Raw genomic sequence first — 24804 nt, 5'->3', positions numbered from 1 at the left:
CAAGAGTATCTTTGGGATGTGGTAGAACGGGAGCTTCGTGCCCTGGATGTGAATCCCACAAATCTCCATCAACTGCAAGATGCTATCCTACCAATATGAGCCAACATTTCTTAAGAATGCTTTCAGCACCTTGTTGAATCAATGCCACATAGAATTAAGGCAGTTCTGAAGGTGAAAGAGGGTCAAACACAGTATTAGTGTGGTGTTCCTAATAATCCTTTAGGTGAGTGTATACGCACGCACGCACGCACACACACACACTAAGACTAACAAGAAACAAATTTGAACAATTAAATAATGAACCAATGAGAATATATATATAGTCCTCGTAGTTCAATTATCAAGGCAAGGCAAGGCAAGGCAAGGCAAGTTTATTTATATAGCACATTTCATACACAATGGCAATTCAAAGTGCTTTACATAGAAAGGAATTAAAATAGGGCTAAAAAATGCATAAGAAAAAGAATACAATGTAAAGAGAATTAAAAGTAATAAAATGATGATAACCAAAGAAAAGAACAGGTAAACTAAAACAGTTATAAAAAATTATTAAAAAAATGATGCATAGATAAGGTGCAATCAGTCGGACGTACAGTGGCACAGTGCTCATTCAGTAAATGCACAGCTGAACAGATGTGTTTTGAGTCTGGATTTGAATGTGGCTACTGTTGGAGCACATTTGATCTGTTCAGGAAGCCGGTTCCAACTACGGCTGGCATAATAGCTAAAGGCAGACTCTCCTTGCTTTGAGTGAACTCTTGGTATTTCTAACTGACTTGATCCTGCTGATCTGAGTGATCTGTTGGGTTTGTATTTAATCAGCATATCTGCGATGTATTGGGGTCCTAGCTCATTGAGTGATTTATAAACAAGTAATAGTACTTTAAAATCGATCCTAAATGTAACTGGAAGCCAGTGTAAAGACCTGAGGACTGGTGTGATATGGTCATATTTTCTGGTTCTGCTCAGAATCCTGGCAGCAGCATTCTGTATGAGCTGCAGCTGTCTAATGGTCTTTTTGGGAAGGCCGGTGAGAAGTCCATTACAATAGTCCACCCTACTGGTGATGAAAGCGTGAACCAGTTTCTCTAAGTCTTGCCTGGAGACAAAACATCTAATCCTTGCAATATTTTTCAGATGATAGTATGCTGATTTAGTTATTGCTTTGACATGACTACTGAAACTCAGGTCTGACTCCAAAATTACACCAAGATTCCTGACTTGATTTTTTGTTATCAGACCTTTAGCCTCAAGATACGCGTTCACCTTGAGAATTTCATCTTTGTTTCCAAATGTAATGATTTCAGTTTTGTCTTTGTTTAACTGAAGATAGTTTTGGCACATCCAGTCTTTAACTTCATCAATGCATTTGCACAGCGAGTCAATGGGGCTGTAGTCATTAGGTGACAGTGCTAAGTAGAGCTGGGTGTCGTCAGCATAGCTGTGGTAAGCAATATTGTTCTTTTTCATTATTTGGCTCAGTGGCAGCATATACAGGTTAAACAGGAGAGGTGCTAGAATTGACCCTTGTGGGACTCCGCATGTCATGGACGTCCACTCAGAAAATCATACAGAAATCATACAGAAAATCACCTCTGATAGCCCATTGACTTCATATGCTCAAAATATCACAATAGTCTACAATAGTCAATGATTGTAAAAGCACTCTGTAAATAGAAACCGTTGAGGCTCAGTCTTAGTTAACAAACACAAACAAGAGTGTTTGAAAGAAGCATCTATATCAACGGGTACAGAATATGTGTGATGCTTGGTACTCTCGGTATTGCAGGAACTGGCAACATTTTTTTTTACCGGTACCTTTGACAACCCTAGGTGTAGCAATTTCACACAGAAAATGAAAGTCCTTTTAGTTTGTTCAGGAAAGCTAACCTAATGACAAAGCATTTTATACATTCTCTTTTAAAACGAACAAACATAAGTTTACCCACTACAATCGACCTCCCAGGTTCAAGTCTGTCTCATCCCAAACTCTCCTTGTCCCTGTAGCCAGACCCCACACCGTAGAGCGATTACCTCCCTTCGTGTTATGAATACTCTCCACACTTTCCCTGGCAAGCAGATAGGAGAGGTGACAGAGAGCTTGAACTGCAAAGCGACCTTCTGTTACAGCTTTCAGACATCACTGCCATCTGTTTGCTGACCCTTTAATGGATGTTCTCCATGTTTCTAACCTATGACCAAAGGCAATATCCTCAACTACAGCCCAAGACAGTGTCTGCTGAGGTGGTCTCCTCCTTCCATGGGCTACCGGGTCTACTTGAATAAATATTGGGAGAAAACAAAAACATTAAAAAATAGATAACATTAGTAAAAAAAAAAAAAAAAAAAATACACTAATGAGCTTCTTGACTTTTTAAACATAAGGTATGTCTGTTAAATTCACAAAAAATACTATTCATATGGGTATATTTTAGATTTTTGAAGTGTTTAACTTTAATTAAACTATTTAAAGAAGGATAAATTAAAAGTGGAGATAAAATTAATTATAGCTGGGGAATATTTAATAAAGCAATCCACCACCTGAGTTTGAGTGTTAAAATTAAGTGACACAATGTTAAGAAACGCCCAATGGTGACATCATATAATAAAACACACAATGGATACATACATTAATACTTATATACTATGCTTTCAGAAGTATTACGGAGTTCATAAACCTAATTGTTGGCTGTTTAGTTGACAAAAAAATTGCCACATTAGTATAAAATGTGTTTATCAGCCTTTTACAACAATGTCAAATGGCTCAGAATTTAAAGTCAGAACTAACCATTTTATATTCATTTTAGGATCATTATAAACTCTACAAATGCATCTCTATCTCAGTAGAATTTCCAGCTGAAAGGATGTTTTAAGATGCAAATGAGTCGTTAAAGAACTTTGGCAAACAATACTCTGATTCTCATCTTTAAAAAAAAGTGTGTCCAAGGGCACAGCGTAGAGATTACATTCCAGTTTTTTTTAGTACAGCAGCAGTGGCTGGTAGGAGAGACACCTTTTCTTCTTTATTCGGCTCAGACAGTGATTGTTATTCTGCTCGGCTCAGTACAGTCTGTGGGTTAGTGCCAACGTGTTTCCCATTTTCATCTCTGCATACTCTAAATATTGAGAAGTTTCCTTTGTGACCTCTGAGAAATGTTGTGTTTCCACTATCTAACGGCAGAGAATAACAGGGCAGGAGCCAACTGTTTGCCATGCAAATCAATCAGGAGCAGAAGCTAGAGGAGGGAAACCCTTAAAGTGGCCACTCTCAAAGTTCCTCATGAGAATTGAAAGTCTGTTTAGCAACCACACGGAAAATGATATCGACCTCTTAGCGGCCAGCTTGAACATGGCTAAGTCGTTAAAGAACATTAGATGTTTTTTTTGTTGGGTGTTCTGGCTGAGTGATAGGTGATTGCTCTGGTGTTGTATGGTATTTCTGGGTGTTTCCAGATTGTTGATTAGGTGTTTTTTTATGTTATGGAAATAAATAAATAGGCTAAAACAATGATAGAAGGAATGATAAATAGAACAAACAATAGAGAGAACAACAGCTAGAACTAAAAAATGACATATAGAACAAATGATTAAACAAATGAACAGATAGATGAAAAGGATTAAAAAACGATTGATAGAACGGCAGAAAGAAATACTGATAGATAGAAAGGATGACCGATAGATAGAAATAATGACAGACAGATAGAATGAAACAATGAATAAACGATAGATAGCAACAATGACCATTATGGATGGATGGATAAAGAATGAACAAACAACAGATGGAACAACCGATAGATAGATAGATAGATAGATAGATAGATAGATAGATAGATAGATAGATAGATAGATAGATAGATAGATAGATAGATAGATAGATAGATAGATAGATAGATAGATAGATAGATAGATAGATAGATAGATAGATAGATAGATAGATAGAGACAGACAGACAGACAGACAGACAGACAGACAGACAGACAGACAGACAGACAGACAGAATAAACAAACTATAAAACATCTGACGAAGGCTAGGTAACTGGTCCAGACTGGGCTGATGCCGGTGCTCTGGAGTGTGACATCACACATGTTTAATGTACGGTACATGAATGCTATGTCTGAAAAATGAACGCCTGTCAGTCTTTAGTTCCTTTGGAAATGAAAGCTTTTATATTCCCTCTTTATAATTCAAAAGGAATATGAATTCAATTCGTCAAGCTCTTAAGTCAGATGAAAAACTTTCAGTGTTTGTCCACGGGGTTCAGTATTGCGGAAAAATCATATGACAAAATGTAATTTGCGAGCTTGGCCGCTCTAAAGCTTTGCTCTTGGCAACAATAACATTCTGGAAATAATATGCTCGCAGGGAACCTACAAGGAAGTCAAATTTACCTCTTCATTTTCATCATCACCATCAAAAACAGCACTGCAAAATACAGTTTTCAAGTTAAATGGCAATAAACAGCTTAATTTGGAAAGGAAAATTAGGGGCTTTTTTTTAAACTGAAGGGCTGTAGGCAGACTATTATAAGATTCATAACTCTGCTTATGATTAGTCATGAAGAAATAATAAATATCCTGCTCTGCAACAGTTGCAATGCACGATTTTAGCTGCAGGAGATTGTCATTCTGGAAATTAATTTACTGTCAAATATAAATTAAAGTAACAATTGACTGGTGGTTCAGAATACGATTTTAAAGCAGGGGAAAGTATCAATAAGCAAAGTTATTCATGTCTCCAATAATTCAGTCCCAAGAAAACTGTACTGGTGTGATGCATACATATTCATGCATTCATTGATTCATTGATTGATTCTCACTCACTCACTCAAATCCTGTGGTCTGGTTCACATATGGTTTAGATATGTATCTTTGAGGTTTAGGTGTGTCAACCAGTGAGATGGGAAGGAAAAAACAACAGAACCCCACTGGGCATGGCAAGAAGTTTAAAACTGTTTCTGAGGAGAAAAATTACTTGAGGTGTCAAGACCCAGCAGAGAAAGCTGTGAGCCAGATCTCTAAACAATTCACTCACAAGCACAAGTCTAGGACAAAATGAACAATACTGCAACACAATTGCATGGCTTTGATCTAAGTTCAGACAGAAACACACAACACGACTTGTTTTCTGAGCAAACAAATGCAGAAAGATACAGATATTAGAGTAAACAAAGCTGATGAAGACAGCAAAGTGAATTTTTAAAGGAACATTGCATTCTTCTTCCACAAGGGAGTTTAGCGTCATAGTGTTTGCTTCCAGACGGACCATTCTACAGTCTCCCAGAGACTGTAGATTTCAACCAATCAGATGACCACTTCAAAAATCCAGAAGTGTTTCCAGTTAAGTGTGCCGCATGAGATGTTCAGCAAACGGTCAGTGGGCGTGACATCTGAGACTAATGTCTTGTAATCAATGCTTTTATCGATTGTTTCTGCGTTTTCTTCTCCTGTGTTTTGATCTGGAGATTCTGTACTCTTTCAGAAGATGCATAATAGCGTCCCCTACCATATAACAGTGAAAACATGAACATCTCCATCAATGACAGGACAATTAATGACATTTAAAAAAAATATACGTGTCCTGTGCTGGCAAAATGATTTTCAATGAGAACATTTTCAAAAATCTGTTATTGTTATTTTCACATTCTCTATTAAGATGTATGATTTGCTGGAATTTATTGAAGTAACAAAAAACAAAACAAAAAAACAAACAAAAAAAACAAAAACAAAACAATCTATTGAAGGCAAAGTCACTTTTGAGAAAAGTCTAGTTTTCTGAAGGTTCCAAAACAAAATCAGCCAGCAACCATTCCTTATAATCCCTGGTAATAACACCAAAAAAAGTTAGATTTTTGTGTGAGTGTGTGTATTGTGTGTGTGTGTGTGTGTGTGTGTGTGTGTGTGTGTGTGTGTGTGTGTGTGTGTGTGTGTGTGTGTGTGTGTGTGTGTGTGTGTGTGTGTGTGTGTGTGTAAATCTGCATATTTGTGATATTTTTACCTTTTATAAAGGGCATTTTTCCCATAATCTTATTAAACATAAGCTATGCTTCAGCTTTCATATTATATTCTTAAATTTGATCTATAGGCCTAAATGAAATTAATATAAGACACTATAGAACTGCTACCAATCACATTAAATAATTTACAGTGTAAAATTACAATGTTATAAGATTTTAATTTTTGAATAAACAAAAGAAATGTTGAAAAGTATATGCACCTAAAACACCAGTAGGTAGCAGCAAGTGAGTCTTAATGAGCAAGTCATTGAGTCATTAATTCAAACGACTGACTCATTTAAGAATGAGGCAGTCGTTTACACACAGGTCATTGAATCTTTGATTAAAACGAATCATTCAAACACTGAACCATTCAGTAACACACACTGTTGCTGTGAGATGTTGGTTCTGCTGTTTGGAACTTTGTGGCTTGGAATCTTTTTTGCAACTATTTTCGCTGCTGAAATAGAACAAAAACACTCAATATTGCATCTAAAATGTAAGTGACTCAATGTTAATTAATTGTTTATGGAACTGTCATATGAAATCAGTGTCAATCATGATGGTATTCAGGAAAACAGCATATTTGGTTGTGTGATTTTGTTTAACTGCATCATATGTTATAAAAAAATTAAAACCTCACATTTTGAATGTTTACCAAACTTTCTCTGTGTAAGCTGCGCTCATTTGTTTCGATTTCTCCTCGAGAGGCTGCACAGGCGTCAACAGCGCGTTTTTACCGTCAGTTCATTATATATTATACTATTATCCACTATCAATAACCAATTACACTAAATTAATGCAGAATAATTATTGGGTTTTGGTGATTCGTTAAGTTATTTTTTTTTTTATTATTGGCGTTTTAATCAGGCTCTTGTCCGTTGGGCAAGTAAAATTATTTTTCACTTGTTCCTTCAAGAAATCCACTTGTCCCGGACAAGCGTTAATGTCGAGCCCTGCTATAAGATCTACTGTAATATGATCTAATATATAATATGTCACATATCAAATGTTTTTCTCCAAAATGTAACCAAACATTCACTTGAGACATAACATATAATGTTATCGCGTGAATACTTGCCATGACATATATTTTGAAATAATGTAATTCTGTGTATATGTGCACATGTACATGTATATCGGGATTGCACGCTTTCTGATGCGTCTTTGTCCACATGCGACGGATCTTTCAGTGATGTGAGTAAGATTGCTTTCAGGGACAAAGGAAATTTGGAGCATTGGGATCACTAGATGAGGACTTAAAGAACAAAGTTTTGTTAAAACCTCAAAATCGACATTTTTCGCTTATATTGCCTGTAGCTCGAAATTCCCCTGTGCGCATTGTGATTCCTTTTGCCAGCACAGGTCACATGTATTGTTTTGTTGAAGCCAAAGTATGGATGTGAGCGAACTTTAAGTCACGAAGCGTTTCCTAAGATTTTATGAACTGAATCGTCATGAAACACGTTTTTGAGTCCTTTTAAGTGCTGAGAAGCTCAGGTGCACTTTACCTCAACTCTCTCATCCGTTATCTATCATGTCATCCTATTTCAAAAATGCTCCTTTGTCATTCCTTTTCTCTTGTATGTTGCCATTGTCTGTGGCATCAGGTATTCTCAGGGTTATAGTCTGTGTAAATATGAATAAAATATAGCTTTTTCTTCCAGAAGTTACTTGGAAGAGGAAGACCAGAGATGCACAACCCATAAAAACAGCCACCAACTAAAACAAGCATTCTAATGCAGTGTTATCCAACTGTCACAATAGCCTTTTTTTTCTTTCTTTTATTTGCATTTTAAAAGGTTAGTCTTTCGAGCTCTGAGTGAGCTTTCTAAAGCGTCTGACACAGCAAAATGGAAATAAAGATGCAGAAATTGTATACCGTGGTTGTAGAACAGACCGGACAGACTAATATGAAACCCTTAATCCTGACCGTCAGATACTGTCTTGGTGGTCGGAAGGAAAACACATTTATGTCAAAAGCGAAGGGCCTTCTTGCCTTTCACCGAGCTGATCAAGTCTGTGAATACAATGCCTCAAGATGTCAGTTAACTCTTCCTTTCAACTGAGGGTCAAACAATCGCATCGGCCACATGCCTCTATTCAGCCCTGTGCGTTCCACGTGGCCGCAGCTCTATAAATACACATTACCGCTTTGTTTTTCTGCCAGACACTCTGGGACTGGCTGACAGGCAGAGACACTTTAAATGTCATATGGCCATGACTGCATAATGACATAACCATTATGTAGTCATGCCCGGTCTGAGCCTCAACAAGCTCGAAAGGGATGTAACACACTACATAAAAAAACTAGATCAGCAAGGCTTTTTAGGTCTTTAACCAAGGGTGGGCTAAATGCTAAAATACACAAGTGCTGTTTCTCAGCGTCTCGCGGGATTGTCGAAATGATGACTTGTGGTTCCAGCATGTCTTTTTAGCTGACAGCATCAAAAGGCTTCCATGCTTAGCTGCGGTAATTTTGTGGGCAGGTCTGAGGATAGAGGATGTCGAATAATGGTGTGTGTTAGTAAAAATCACATCCAACAGTTGTCCAGATTTAGACTTTTAGCATATACAAAACCAAAAAGGAATGAGTGAAAATGTGTTTAGAACATAATTAGGACTGCAAAACCTCCAAAACTAACACTTTCTAATATAAACTTAATATAATACTTATACACTTATATATTTGGCAGAGAGTTTCATCTAAGGTGACCTACATTGCATTCAGTTTACATATTTAAACGTTCCCTGAAGTGCTTTGAAACATGCAGCTTTATGCAATGTGTTGGCGCAATTTCCACTGAAATGGGAAGACAGGTAGGGACATGCCCTTTATTAAATAGCCAATAACGTTTAGTTTATATCACAGCTTGGCCAGAGCCATTGAGCTCGGTGAAACAACAGTTTCCCCTGATCTCCTCCATGTTTTAAACAATAGCGTCCTGTGTGCAGAATTCAAAGGATTTTAAATGCATTGTGGTTTCGGCTCGATCGTGCATAGGAGAGCGATGCAATAGGAGAATGGCAATTTAAATGGCCAAGGTAATAGGTGTCTGGATTGGTAGGCTACTTGTCAGAAACAGCTGGCTATAATATATATCCAGAACACCACGGCCCACCTGAAATTTCAAATACTTCCCTTCTATATAGTAGTGGTGAAACGGTTCTCGGTAAATTCGAACCATGATTATCCACCCACGGTCCATCACTCACTTGCACCGTGTTTCATCTCAAATCTGAGGACACGCATACATATCATGGTTTGTAACTTGAAAATAAGGCATAAAACATACCGTTTCTGCTTATTTTCTGTCGTGGATACGTGGATTCTGTGTTGGCTCCTCAGTGATGCATTACAACAGCGATAATAAAAGAAAAACGTAAGCAAAATGGTCTCTCACACAATTTTGTTCAATGCGAGTGTGCCATATGTTCGAATATGGCGGATATGTCATTTTCGCCATCACCCGGGTGCAGTGCGCGAGCGCAGCTGTGACCTGAACAGCACACGTTGCTGCTGTCTGTGTTTAAACCAAACTACTTTAAACCTTGCTAATTTAAACATTCAAAAGCCAGAAGACGCGAATGAGAACTCAGGCACGCTGTGAGAGGATTTGTCTCTGAGTGCCTACTCATCCGAAGTACGCGCACGTCAGCACGCAAATATTGAGTTCTCTTTCAAGTCTTGAACTTGAACGGTCAAAAACTCACACAAAAAGTCTTGATGAGTACCCTAGCAGTAGGCTATATGCCTTAAGTAAACTTTATACAGTCGAGAAAGATGACGCATATTCATAGCCTGACAAGCCAGACCCACATCAAGATGTTTGGTCTGGAAACTCACCATAGACAGGGCTCAATCTGAGGGGCGGGATAAACGGTTGTCTTTTAAACTCCCTCTGCACGCGATAGGCTAGCGATACAACCAACCAGAGCAACGAAGGTGAAACAGAGCTCGCTGACAGATTAAACATTCACTGTATCCGGTCGGCTAAACTCCGAACACATCTTCCTTTTTTAAGAATGACTTCAGTGCCGTTCTGTGTTCTTTTCGCAGAGAAAAGTTTAACTCCAAGTCTTCCAGAGTCGCGGTCAAAGCTGAATCGAAAGACCGCCGCTGTTCGCCAGTTTCTGTGTTTACTAGAAGCACGCAAACGCAACTCGGCCGTCGTCATTATGGCCCCGTCCGCCGACTCTATACACGATGTGATGGCCCGTCCAGAGTGAGAGGAATACAGCTCAGAAGGCAATTGAGAGTTCCTAGACGACACTTGCGGGCAGATTAAATTTGCTGCCGCTAGGGTGCGTCTAGATTTCTAGGCTAGCATATTCATGCATTAGATCTTAAAGGGGCAGTACCCTTTACTGCAGTCTTTTTAATGTCAAACAACAAAAGACAAGGAAACTCACTGCTCTTGATTGAAAAGCTTTTTTTAGGTTTAATAACGATTCATCTTTAATGTATACAGTCAGCTATGCAATGTTATTTAACATTTGATCAGTTTCTCCTGAAAAATAATGTTAGACTTACCTGAAAAACACAAAAAAGCTCTGTTTATTTTATTAGTACCATTGCTTGATTGTATTTATTTGTGCTTGTATTTACATTATTTGTTCCTATAGTTATTTTTATTTGACTGTAGTCCTTTTCACCTGAACATAGCACATACTGAACAGTAACAAAACCCTGATACCAACCGAACCATGAGCAATCTGAACCGGTAGGCTACACTCCTACTTTATAGTAGGTGAAAAGCTGCATGCGACAAAAGTAGTATGTCACAATTCACAGTACTCATAAAAGAGTAGGCAAAAATACAGTGATGAGCAACTACTTCCAGTGAGATTCTAAATTGCGCATACGATGGCCACTTTACTATCCTATAAGCCCACGGGAGAGTGGCCTTATAGGATGAATGGCAGTGAAGCGACGCATCTGATGCTGGTAGGTCACATGAATATGACAACATGCCGTATGTACTAGGCCTACATCCAGACTGCATTCATACCACACACATTCATTCTATATAGAACATACTTTTTCATGAAGTAATTACTTATTCCAAATACGTAGCTACTGAAGAGAGTATGCGATTTCGGACACAGCCCGATTGTTTAATGAGCAACGTGTCACCTTTCTAAATAGCCCCTTTAGACAGTTCCACAGAAACTTGTCCTGCCTGTGTTTGTACACAGGATAATGTGTGACTGGAACACCGAACACATCCACTAATTACACATCTAACAAGCTTGTTAGACCACACTCACGAGCACCAATCTGAGCCATTTTGTTCTCGTTAGAGAGATCACAAGCTCAGCCACAAAAGCAGTGATGTAATACTATGTAATTAGCGATTTAAAGGTGCATGTTTCTTGCGACGGATAATATATGTTTTCATGGATACTAAGGCACTAATTATTCTAATCCCCAGAGTGTGCAAGCCTGTATGATTTTCTTGCTTCTGTGGAGCACAAAAAGAAATTCTAGGCTTCCGTACATTAAACGTGAATGAGGGCAACAGGGGTCAAGCTCTGAAAAAGACAAACGCAATCAATGCCATTCCCCATTCATTTCTGTTCTATGGAAAATGGGTAGTATTTAAGTACAAATTACTTATGAAATTAGCCTCTGACTAACCTTTCAGTGGAATGACAGCTGATGTACTTTTTCTGCTGCAGTATTTGATTTCCGTTGTGTGTGTATATGAAATATGAACCTTCACAAAGATAATGCTTTACAGTGAACTCTTAGAGAGAGAGCTACATATGGTAATTTATCTATTTAAAGGGTTAGTTCACCGAAAAATTAAAATTCTGTCATTAATTACTAACCCTAATGTCGTTGGACACCCGTAAGATCTTCAGAACACAAATGAAGATATTTTAGTTGAAATCCGATGGCTCAGAAAGGCCTTCATTGACACCAATGTCATTTCCTCTCTCAAGACCCATAAAGGCACTAAAGACGTCGTCATGAATCGGCCCATCTTTACACAAGTAATTTTACAAAAACTATTCTCGTCGCTTCATAAAATGATTGTAGAGTCACTGTAGTGAGATGAGCTTTGTAACGACGTCTTTAGTGCCTCTATGGGTCTTGAGAGAGGAAATGACATTGGTGTCAATGAAAGCCTTTCTGAGCCATCGGGTTTCAACAAAAAAAAAAAATCTTCATTTGTGTTCTGAAGAGGAACGTAGGTCTTACGGGTGTCGAACGACATTAGGGTAAGTAATGACAGATATTTTTTCTGGCTAAAGGGCTAAAGGGATAAGTGGCTAAAGGGCTAATTGGCTAAACGCATCTCGTTGTCATGTAAGGGCCCTGTTCATGATGGACAGTCATTTTAATTGCATTTTGTGTCTGTTAAGAGGCACAAAGACACCCTTTATGTTTATGCCCCCACTCAGCTAAAATGGCAGTTATGGGGGCATAAACGTAAAGGGTGTCTTTGTGCCTCTTAACAGACACAAAATGCAATTAAAATGTCTGTCCGTCATGAACAGGGTCCTTACATGACAACAAGATGCGTTCTGGCATTAACTGTAATAGCTCAAGCTGTTGCAAGCACAATCCGGTTCATTTTTTTTTCTATAGACTGTACTCACAAAGGTATAACAATCAAGATTAACTTAAAAATTCCCCGGAGTTGTCCTTTAAGGTCTTTGCACAGTCCGAAATTCTCAATTTCCATACGTAAAAAACAAAACAAAAAAAAACCTCACATTGTGTAAATCACATTTACACACTGCCTCCGAACGGGTTCTATTTTTTTGTATCTGCATTTTTCGCATGCGTAGCAAGCATTTTGAAAGGTGTTTTGACAATTCAGAGCCACCATACAGGAGAATGCCAAAATCCAGAAATCTTTTTAAGAAGAGAAAGGACAACCAAATCCAAGTCACTGCAACACATTTTAGTTGTTACTGTGCATGGCAATTTTTCAGGATGACGAATACGAAAAAATGTGTAAAAATATAAAAAGTAAAAATTTGGACTCATTTTGGACTGTGCAAAGACCTAGCTCCATGTCAACCCCCACCCATCTCACGCATACAACACACGTCAAAGAACCAGGAACAACTTTTCTCTAATTACGGATATGACGAGAGACACAGGCAAGTGACGCACGTATGCAATTTCCCACGAAAATCATCCCGCTAAGTCTATAATATAAACACGTATGAGAGCCCTCGATAAAAATAGCTATCAAATCTATAATTGTGAATAGTGAATCAGTGAATCATAGTCAATCAGGGTAAGACAAAAACATGTTTTGGAAGAAGGATTGATGTACGGACTATTTAAAATAGTTTTACTTCTGAAATAAAAAAAACATACTAGTGTACCTTTATTTGGCATACAGTATGTTCTAGATACTTTTAGTGTAAGTGAATGCATGAAAAACATGCTTCATACGTGCTTGTTCTGTGCTGCTGGTAAATACAGGTTTACTAATACAGGAGGAGCTAGTCAATAGTGTTGAGAAATAATCAGACTTGTTTTCATCTTCTCTTGATTGCTTGAATTGGCCGCAGTGTGAGTGAAAGATGGAAAGCCTCTTCAATTTTGAGCTTTAGTTTAGCATTGACACACACAGACAGACAGAGAGAGAGAGAGAGAGAGCGAGAGAGCGAGAGAGAGCGAGAGAGAGAGAGAGAGAGAGAGAGAGAGTGAGAGAGCGAGAGAGCGAGAGAGCGAGAGAGCGAGAGAGAGAGAGAGAGAGAGAGAGAGAGAGAGAGAGAGAGAGAGAGAGAGAGAGAGAGAGAGAGAGAGAGAGAGAGAGAGAGAGAGAGAGAGAGAGAGAATTTGTTTGCCGTTTGTTTTTAACAGGTGTCTGTATTGGAAAAAAAAAAAAAAAAAAAAACTTCATGTGCTCCACCTTCACAACCCCCACTAATTGCATGTTAAAATATTCAATGTAGTGTAAAATAATCATGGAGTAAACCAAAAAATATTCCCAAACCTTTGGTAAAAGTATTTTTTTTTTTTTTTTAAATGGTCAGTGAATAGACGTGGCATCTGAAAACCTTATTCTAACTTGATCTCAATGCATTTGTAAGTATGGTTCATCTAAAATGATTTATTTATAGTTATTTTTAAAACGTTATGCTTTTATACAACCAAGCACTAGTAATGTTTTTTTTTTTTTTTTTCACAAAAAGGCTACATATTCAATGGCTATTTTTTTTCATCACATCTTTATTTAAAAAGGAAAAACACACTCATTAGAAGACTAAATTACCCTGCAGGCAATTTGGTCTCCTAAAAGCAGAATACATGGTTAGTTATTTGAGTAAATAAAAACTTACATCAGATTAACATCAGGGTGCTGATGTTTTTAAGAGCATACTAAAGTAGGACCGTGGACCTGGGAACCATTTCTGAACCTAAAATGATGGGATCACATAGAATATCACCTGCATACTGAGCTAGAAGATCATAGTAATATTACATCTAACTGACCATGATGATATGAATGCAAATATAACATCAGTGAAGTCCCAGCTCATTTTTTTTTAGGTGAGTTCCAAATGTCCCTTTCATCTTTTCCCTCTCATACTCACATCTGATATCTTTTTACCTTGGTACTTCAGACTCAACATATTCCTGCTCTCTAATCTGGAATTTGGGCCCGATTCCATTCAAAAGTTTTGGATACGTTTTTTTTTTTTTTTTTTTTTTTTTTAAGAAATAAAAACTTTAAACTTTGGGGCCAAAATTCAACTCAGATTGAAAAGCTTCCCATACCCACATACAGTGGTCTAAATACACCATTTTGGTGTCCTTTTAAAGGAAACTCTTTAAAGTTAAATCACTGCAGCAATATTGCTGTATTCATTGTATTGTTTGTATTGTTTGTTTGTGCGTTTTTTATAATAAATGCAGCCTTGGTATAGCACTCCTTTCACACACATTAAAAACGCTCACCGGCCACAAACTATATGTTAAACATATTAAAATCAAGTCAGAATATCACTGAAAATGTAAAGGATTGTTTTCTCAAACCTCATCACAGTTCTGTATATTCAAATATGGAGCACCACATCAGAGCTGCACGGCTTCATGTCATATTCCTTTAACCTTCACACACAAGACTATAAGTTGAATGACTTTTGTTTTAACAAGACAACATAGCTTTACCTGCTATCCTTAAACCTTCAGAAACTGTTTCTCGTAGGAATTTGGGTTACAGGTGCAATGCCAGAAAAAGTGGAGTAAAGGGAGGAGGCAGAGCATCGGGGGCAGCAGGGAGTGTGTGTGTGGGCATGTGTTTGTGACATATGAGGACACAAATGTGTATAATGACATGGGTATGACATAGGTATTACAAGAAGAGGGTGAAATATAAGGACATTGGCCATGTTCCCACTTTTCAAAATGCTTATAAATCATACAGGATGTTTTTTTTAGAAAGTAAAAATGCAGAATGTTTCCTGTGATGGGTAGGTTTAGGGGCAGAGGCAGTGTAAGGGGATAGAAGATACGGTGTGTATAGTATAACAATCATTACGCCTATGGAATGTCCAGATATGTCACAAAAACAAGTGTGTGTGTGTGTGTGTGTGTGTGTGTGTGTGTGTGTGTGTGTGTGTGTGTGTGTGTGTGTGTGTGTGTGTGTGTGTGTGTGTGTGTGTGTGTGTGTGAGAGAGAGAGAGAGAGAGAAAGAGTGTACATGCGTGCGTGTACGTGTATTTGGGGTTTTGGTCACGGCTCAGCTGCGTGATCTTCATATCTGCTCTGTCCAGCCTCAGTCTCTGGAGTCACCTTTTTCTCTTCTGTTTCTCCTTCTTTCATAATCATCTATTCATTCCAGCACGAATGCCGGAAACGCGAGACGACTGACAATACCTTACGTTTGCGTAATGTGTGCTGGTACTAATCCTTAATTTCATTCTTCCTTGTGACAAATCAGCCACAAGAACAAAATCAAATACATGAAGGTCAAGTGAATCTTCCTAGAAACAGTCATCTCCCCTCAGCCTGTTAAAAAAGCTTTTTTTTGGTAGTTAAGTTATGGATAATATCAGTAGATGTTTAGTTTGTTTAAACTAAAATAATCTTTTAACTGAATAAATCACTAGCAGATGGTAATTGTTTCTCATGGGATCATTAAGTATTGTCACCATTTACAGGGGCTGGTCTGTGATTTTATTGCCGTCCAAATCCAGAATGTGTTTTTCTCCCACCACCCACGTAAAAATCCCCGGCCGAATTACAAACATTTTGACAAACACCAAGGTCGTGCTGTAATTTAATTGCTGTCCGAGTCCACATCTCTGAGTTTGCAAGAAGAGATGACTTCAAGATTCACTGTTTATATCCTTTTTGACCACTGCAGAGCACCGAAAGTATTTACAAGACCAATATTTCTAAATGTATTAACTTATTTCTGCTCATTGATATATATTAAATATTAATCATGAATAATAAAATAATAATGTGAATTTATATGAATTTATTCTTATTATTCCAAGCATATGACATTTTATTTACAGCAGACAAACATGCTACTGACCACGTTAGCAGCGCATTTCCATGTCGAAGGCTCACAAAGCTCGCTCCTCCACCATGACTAAATCACCATCCGAATGTACGAATTTTATCACTAAGGTGGCATCCACATTTATTTCTACGGACGTCCACATGAGAAACAAATACCGTCTGAGTAGGGTTAATCATTAATTTCCAATTCGCTGCTTTATACATATACAAATACATGTATTTATGACAAAGTATATTACAAACCCATTAATGTATATACTGACACATCACACCTGTTGAAAAAAACTACATATCCTAATTAGTTGTTGAAGCATGGCAGCTGGTTTATGCTGGTCCTTATTTGGTCATGAGCTGGTTTAAGCTGGTCCTGATCTAGTTTGTTAGAACCAACTAAGGACCACCACTTGACCATCTTTAACCAGCTCAAACCAGCTGGCATGTTTCAAAACATACCTAACCATGCAGCATTAGGTATGATCCCTGTTTTTTTGTTGTTGTTTTATATATATATATATATATATAGCTATTTTTTAAAGTGTATAAACCATTATAATCTGTTAAGTTTCTTTTATTTGTGTATACTCGCAATAATAATGATAAAAAAACATTTTGTGCTTTTCGCAAAATAAAGAGCACAAACATGTTTCGCAATTTATAGTCTCTCTCTCAATGAAGTTCATTCTGACACTCTTCAGAAAATGAACTGTAACTTAGTGGATACTTGTCACACAAACATGATACATATGTCTAAAGAAACAGTGAAGTGTCAGGTTTTAAATAATGCAAATCACATCCAAACTTAGGTTCTTTTTAAAGTCAAATACTGAAAAAGTATCCCCGTCCGCATCAAAAAACAAAAAAACACATCAAGTTTAGTCCATGTACTTTACAATGTTTGGAGACATGGTGAGAACTAATCATAGAATAATTTACCTCAGAAGTTCACCTGGATAATGTGACAGCAGACATAATGTGCCAGAACGGCCAACACACACCAGTTTATTGGTGGAGAGGAGACAGAGTGATGAAGCCAATCAGTATATATTGGGATGTTTAGGAGGCCATGATGATAGATGGAGGCCAATGGGAAAATTTGGCCAGGGTGCCGAGGTTAAACCCCTACTCTTTTTCAAGACATCCTGGGATTTTGAATGACCACAGAGTCAGGACTTCGGTTTAACTTCTCATCCAGATGGTTTAAATGCAAGATATTTAAAGTGTACCTAAAGTATACTTGCAATAGTTCCACTTAGAACAATCAAATATACTTAAGTAGCCTATATCTTTAGTTGGACATCAGCACTATTTATGGAGAACTAGTGCATCAAGTACAACATTTGTTTTTCCAATTTAGCCAACTATAACAATTTAGTATCCTAAAAGTACAATTGCTGGTTATTTATGCGTAATTGTGTTTGTAGCATGCTTATCATAAAATACATTTCAAATACATTTCAGCATTCATTAGGTGGACAGTCACAAAAAGACAGCACCTATGACATCACACACACACACACACACACACACACACACACACACACACACACACACACACACACACACACACACACACACACACACACACACACACACACACACACACACACACACACACACACACACACACACACACACACACACACACACACACACACACACACACACACACACACACACTCCAAAGCGCTTACCTAATTTCTGAGCTGTGATGTCAAAGACAGAGCTTGTAATATCCCTGAAAAAAAAGTAAAGTCAAAAATAATAATTAAAACATAAATAATTACAAACACAAGAGAACCTGCCACTGGTAAAACATCTACTATAATTTAATAAAATATTTGCATTTATGTCACTTGCAAAAACAAAACTAGTACTTTTACAGAACTGCTGTCAATAGAAAACCGAGTTTTTGCTTCCAGTGTGGTTTGTGTCCAAAGGCTTAAAAATGCTGCCTTCAGAGGATGCATTCCAAGACATCAAGGCACGTCCAAATCCAATAGTTTTCTCCATGTCCTATCTTAGGAAACACCTTCCTCTGATCGATTTTTGAAGACACCATATATCCTTCACTGCCTTTGATATCCCACACTACTGTATGTTCCATTCTGATCATATAAAAAATAAAGATGCCATCTGAAAGCTGTGTCAGTGTATGTTTGAATGTCCGTGTATGATTTGTGACTAACGTTTTCCATTTTTGATGTCATTTCTAGCGAGAAATTACAATTGTGGTAATTATATATTTGCTGCGTTATCACCAAAACTCTCTTGATTTTGCTTGTAAATCATTAAACCATTACGCTGCTTCAGAAGTCTGTCCGAAATAAGTTTTGTGAGGTACCTTTGTGCGCCAAACGCTGCCTTCAAAGTCGCTGCCTGATAAGACAGCAAGGCAACAAGTTAGCTGTCTAAGGCCCTGTCCCAAATGGCACACTTCATATGCACTTTCTGTATTGTGGACTTACACAGGGTGTCCCATTAGTCATTTAAGCTTAAAGAAGGGTGCGCGCCCCCTTTGCAGCTGCTATGCGCCCTCGATGCACACTTCCGCTGAGCCCGCAAGTTTGCGAGCTATGACAGAGGACTTCTACCCGGCAGTCAAAGCGACATTACGTCATGAAAGTGTGGACTCAGAGGAAGACCGTGAGGGTTTACGGTGCCATTTTGGACAGGACCTAAGCTTTCGGGCGCAGCCAACATCTACCAGGAGGTGTCACTGTTAACTAACCAATTATTGAGCCCTTGGTCGCCACCTACTGGGGCCAGTGAAGAACTGTCACATCTACAGGCTAGACGTTAGAAGATGCCTTTGTAAAACAAAAGTCCTTTAATACTCATTTTCTTTCAACCCATATTTGGAAGGAATAAATAATTCATGAGATATTGGCTTAGTTGAAGGGGAAACAGCACAGCCAAGTCCTGTTTAGAATAGATACACCAAGAGGAGCTGAACCGTTATTGAAGTTCAGATAAAAAGTGCCACAAGACCCCTAAGCCAATTTGAAAGCATTGGCAGAATGAACTCCACTCGAAGAGGCTTCCTTGCATGAGTTAGCAACGTATTTGACAGCAGAGCACTTCGGATTACCTCTCAGAGAGCTCTGGCCCATGCCTGCAGTCTGAAAGCCCATGCCGTGATCAAAGCACGTGTGATCAGTTCAGTATCAAGCAGCGTAAGGGCGTTAAAGCAGCAGAAGATAAAGAAACGACGCTTTGGTGTGGGAAGAGAACATATTCACACCGGTGACGATGGGAAAAGCGCTCTAGTCTGATTAACTGCGCCACAGCGGGTGTCGACAGATTCCTGTAGTAAAACTGAAAAGTGTTGCACTCTTTGAGGTTCACCCTCATTTTCCCTTCAACTCCGCAAGCTGTGACTCAATAGATGACATTTTAACATGCTCCTGTCTGCAATGTCAAGCTGTCATCACCACAAATGAATGCTGCCACTTTCTATAGAATCAAACTATTTTCTTCACCGCAAGCACTGCATCTTAATACAGGCTCATACATGCACACTCTTGGCACTGTCAAAAAGAATATTGGGCTGCCATATCTACAAAGCTGGGAAGGAAAGAAGAAAGAAAGGGAGTGAGCAAGATAAGCTGCATAACATGGCACATAACCAATCATTGAATTTCGTTTTAAAATTAATTCATGGCAAAATGATGCATTATTATTAGTGCATAAAAATAGTTAAATTAATGTTTATTATACAAAGGTTTTTTTTTAACTGGGGCCATAAGGGGTGCTAGAGGGTCTACAAGATATGAAAAAAATTATGTATCTTAAGAAATAGAAACAAATGTTGAATATAATTTGTCGAAAAGCAATAAAAATAAGTTTAAAAAAATAGTATAAAATAAAGTGTAAAAATTATGGTGTCATTACAATACTTTAATTAATAATTAACACTTAAATGAATACTTCAATTAAATAAATTGATTAAAAGACTTGATACAACATTGACACAACACGTCGTTACAAAGCCCATCTCACTACAGTGACTCTACAACAGTGTTGCCACAGTTACTTTGAAAAAGTAATCTGATTACTGATTACTCCTTTAAAAAGTAACTTAGTTACTTTACAGATTACTTGATTTTAAAAGTAACTAAGTTAGATTACAAGTTACTTTATTAGTTACATTCAGCAGTTGCCGACAACACCCCTGCCGCCTCAACATAGAAATGACAACCGTTTTTGGCAACACAGTTTATTGGAAGTGCATTTTTAACAGTTACGTCAACAATGTATCCTGACTAGAGCTCACATACATTGAGATGTGCTGTGCTGTTGGAAACAACATGAGACCATGATAGCTTGCGCCACTGTCAAGATATGGCTCGCGCAGGGTTAAAGAGTCCGTTTCTTCAGTGCAGCTGCTAGAGTTATGGCCTTTTTACAACTGGTTCCTTCATTCATTTTCTCTGACCAGGTATCTATCTGATTGCGAAATGACCAGGAGTAGGCCTTAATGCCTTCCGAGAGTCTTTCGAGACGCATTTAATTCCGATCACTCAAACAAACCAATTCAGAAGGTGCATGAAAGCATTTCAGACGAAACCGGACAAATGTAAATGTGTCTGGTTGTTTAAACCACATGTGTAAATTTTACTCCTGGCAAATAATTAAAAAATAAATGTGTGAGAGCGTTTTATGTTGTAGTCAGATAGATATGATGGTGCTACTGCAACATCGCTGCAAATGAATAAAGCAAGCCAACGCAAATGGCCGTAAATAAAACTTTAAAATAAGTCACACAAAACACAATCATCTTCAATACAAATTAATGAGACTAATGATCTTACCAGTGCTTAGGTCGCTCTCTCTCTCTCATATTGCGATCTTTAAATTTGAAATGGGCTGCTGAATAAAAGGCTAGAATCTTAGTATATAGTATATAGCCTATCAGCCTGCCTCAGCTCGTCAAAAATGCCTTTGTGGTGGTATAATAACTAGCCTACTTTGTTTTTGATGTCAAAGTAGTTATATTTTGTTTCGTTTCTTTATTAAGTTCATTTCGAAAAATGTTTAGAGCAATTTTTTGTTTGTTAAATTAAAGTTTTAATGTTTTTATGTGACGACCCAGTGAGTTAACCGCATGTTTAATCAATTTAGTCTCTCAAACCAACTCTTGAATTGTCTTGCCTATATAAACTTTCATTTAACAAACAAAAAATTGCTCTGAACATTTTTCTAAATTAGGTTAATAAAGAAACGAAACGAAATATAACTACTTTGACATTAAAAACAAAACTGAACCATTTTAATGGCTGCAACAATGTAAAAAAATAAAATAAAATAAAATAAATAAATAAAAAACACAGGCTCCAGCCGGACTCGGGCTGAGAATTTTGATAAGCTGTCGGTTTTTGCTAAGGAAAATGACTAAAATAGTAACTCACAGTGACTTGGATAAGTAACTTTAATCTGATTACTGGTTTGGAAATAGTAACGCATTAGATTACTCGTTACTGGAAAAAAGTAGTCAGATTAGAGTAACGCGTTACTATGTAACGCGTTACTGGCATCACTGCTCTACAATAATTGTATGAAGCAATGAGAATAGTTGCTGTGCACAAAAAAACAACAACTAAATAACGAATTATGATAGTAATGGGCCGATTTCAAAACAAAGATTTGAACGGTTATGAATCAGTGTATCAATTCACGATTCGGATTGCGTGTCAAACTGCCAAACTGCTGAAATCACGTAACATTGGCGATCCGAATCATGAATCATGAATCACGATTCACTGATTCATAACATTTCGAAACATTGTTTTGAAATTGGCCCATCACTATATAACTTGTTATTTAGTTGTCATTTTTTTGCGCACAAACTATTCTCGTCGCTTCATAAAATGATTGTAGAGTCACTGTAGTGAGATGGGCTTTGTAATGACGTCTTTAGTGCCTTTATGGATCTTGAGAGAGACCATAATGACAATAAAGTGACAATAAATGACAATAAAGGCCTTTCTGAGCCATCGGATTTCAACAAAAATATCTTCATTTGTGTTCTGAAGATGAACGGAGGTCTTCAGATGTCGAACAACATTAGGGTAAGTAATTAATGACAGAATCTTTATTTTGGGGTGAACTCACCCTTTAATTATCTTGTTACACAGCACGTTTGAGTTTCAGCAAGAGCACTTAAAAAAATAACTCATTGGGCAAACTCAATTTAATTGAGGGCAGGTTTTACATCCAATAAATATGTGTAGCCCCAACTCATTAAAATCTAATTCATGCAATGAAATGTAATTGAGTTCGTCCAACTCAATTTTGGACAATGTAATTGAGTTGGTCCAACTCAATTTTATCAAATACAAATTAAATTATATTTATAGACTTATAACATGACTTTTTTTAAATATCTTTCATCATCATACACAATGTATATAATGAAATTTTAAGAAAAGGCAAGTGTAACTCTTGCCATTAGCATAGCTCACTGAGTACCCACAGCCTAAGCCCAGGCACCACTATTCAGCATAATGGTAACCACAGATTCAAAAACATTACAGAAACTCATCTAAATGTCCAACATAACTGAACATTAAACACTAACAGTACCTAACAACACTTTCCCTTTACAGAAAAACACATACAATAACACTTTAATCCCTAAATTTACTCTCATAATGTAGTCCCTTGCAAAGCATGCTGGGAAGTACAGAACCACTGCCCAGTTATTTATGTCAACACAAATATTTCATGTTGTTTTAACACAAATTAAGTAAACTTCAGTTTTAAATATATTAGGTTGATTGAACACAATTGAATTAAGTTGTGTCAAAATTAGATATGTTTAAGTAAAGTGAACATCATTTAAATGTGTCATATCTATGAAGCCTCTTTTTTTTTCTTTTTTTTGAGTGAGGTTTGTTCTTGTGCGTAAAGTAGCTTTGGTTAAGCTTCTTTTTATATTCGCTGTTCAAAGTTTTTATTCAAATAAAAGCCTAAATTCAACCGTTCATCATATTGAGTCTCTTCAGAAAATTTGGACTAAACCACTCAATTTGAATCGGTTCCTTTATAAACTTTTTAAAGCGTGTGTCAGTTGTGTAGCTGTCAATGGAGGGATAGAAATGATCTTCATTTCTTTTCCGAAGATTAACAAAAGACTTGCAGGTTAGGAACAACATGAGGGTGAATATTGCTAGAATTCCCATTTACATTTACAAAATGCATGCTAAAAGACTAAAGGGTGGGTTAAAATAAAATATTAGGTGGACCTTAAAGTGAACATCTTGTTTTTGCATGCACATTCACCTCTGTCCTGCTATGCTAAGGAAAAAAGGCAGAATTGACTTTCTGTGGTGGCGAAGGATGATTAAAGACTCCCTGGCATCTGCACTCCAGAGTTCCTGTTTTCCTTTCAATGCCAAAGGTCAAAGCAAGACGGAGCCTGCAAAGATGGAGCAGCATAAACTATAGCGCTAACAACGGGAAGCCAACCACTAAATGTCTTATCCCACCTACAGCTTTCAACCTCCCACTGCATTCTGTGAAACTTAAGATAATTCTTGGTGAAGGAAATAGAAAGAGAGAGGGCATGACAGGATGAAGGATCTGAGAAAAGAAACAGAGGGAAGGGGTGATGTGGACAAAAATCGCACATTTAAATTTGAATGATAATGGAAAACACACCTTCATAAAAGCAATCATAGAAACCGAAAGGTCACCAAACCGCTCCAGTCACGCTGTCTGAGCCATGGAGCCAATAGGAATCATGTGACTAGAAATTAAGGATTCTAGTTCCTCTTATCTCAAAAGCACAACATACTTTAAAGTTACTTTTAAAGACACACTAATGCTACTTTCCATCTAGTTGTAATGACAGCAATTTGCGTGTTCATTATAGATTGATGGTTTTGCATTTATGTTCTCAGAAGACACCTTCTTACCAAATCAGCAAACCGCAAAGAGCATGCATTACCGTAAACTGTGTAGTTCAAACTGAATATATGTTCTGCAGTCTTTATTCATATTTAATCAGAAGCTGTGATTTTGCTCCTGCAATTTAGACATTATAGAGGCTTTTCCCTTAAAAAAATAAAATAAAAACCCATCTCAATCACTTTAGCTGCTCACCTGCACCCTCCATCTCTCACTCATAAGTTTCCAAATAGCCTTCTCGTTGGCAATCTCAATTTACACTAACTCAGCCAACTACTGTTTCATTGAGCCAGACAATATTACAAGAGAAACCCGTTCTGTAACAGTAACAGTGGTGTGGAGAGTATAGTGGATTTAGCTTTTGACCAAAATTGAAGGGTTATTTTACCACAAAAT

At 37.5% G+C, this 24804-nt stretch overlaps 1 long non-coding RNA gene across 1 annotated transcript in view; it reads right to left on the bottom strand.

Moving 5' to 3' along the window:
• The window catches only part of LOC137056361 (uncharacterized), an 83964-nt gene that overhangs the window by 43070 nt on the left and 16090 nt on the right, over nucleotides 1–24804 (bottom strand). Inside the window, exon 2 of the long non-coding RNA XR_010900311.1 lies at nucleotides 18192–18235. This is a non-coding gene — a long non-coding RNA (uncharacterized lncRNA). The remainder of the gene's footprint in view (nucleotides 1–18191; nucleotides 18236–24804) is intronic.

This window comes from Pseudorasbora parva, chromosome 21 (genome assembly GCF_024679245.1).
Source record: "Pseudorasbora parva isolate DD20220531a chromosome 21, ASM2467924v1, whole genome shotgun sequence".
Classification (NCBI taxonomy): domain Eukaryota; kingdom Metazoa; phylum Chordata; class Actinopteri; order Cypriniformes; family Gobionidae; genus Pseudorasbora; species Pseudorasbora parva.
Note: the sequence above shows the minus strand (reverse complement) of the source record. Positions and strands in the feature narration are given on the sequence as shown.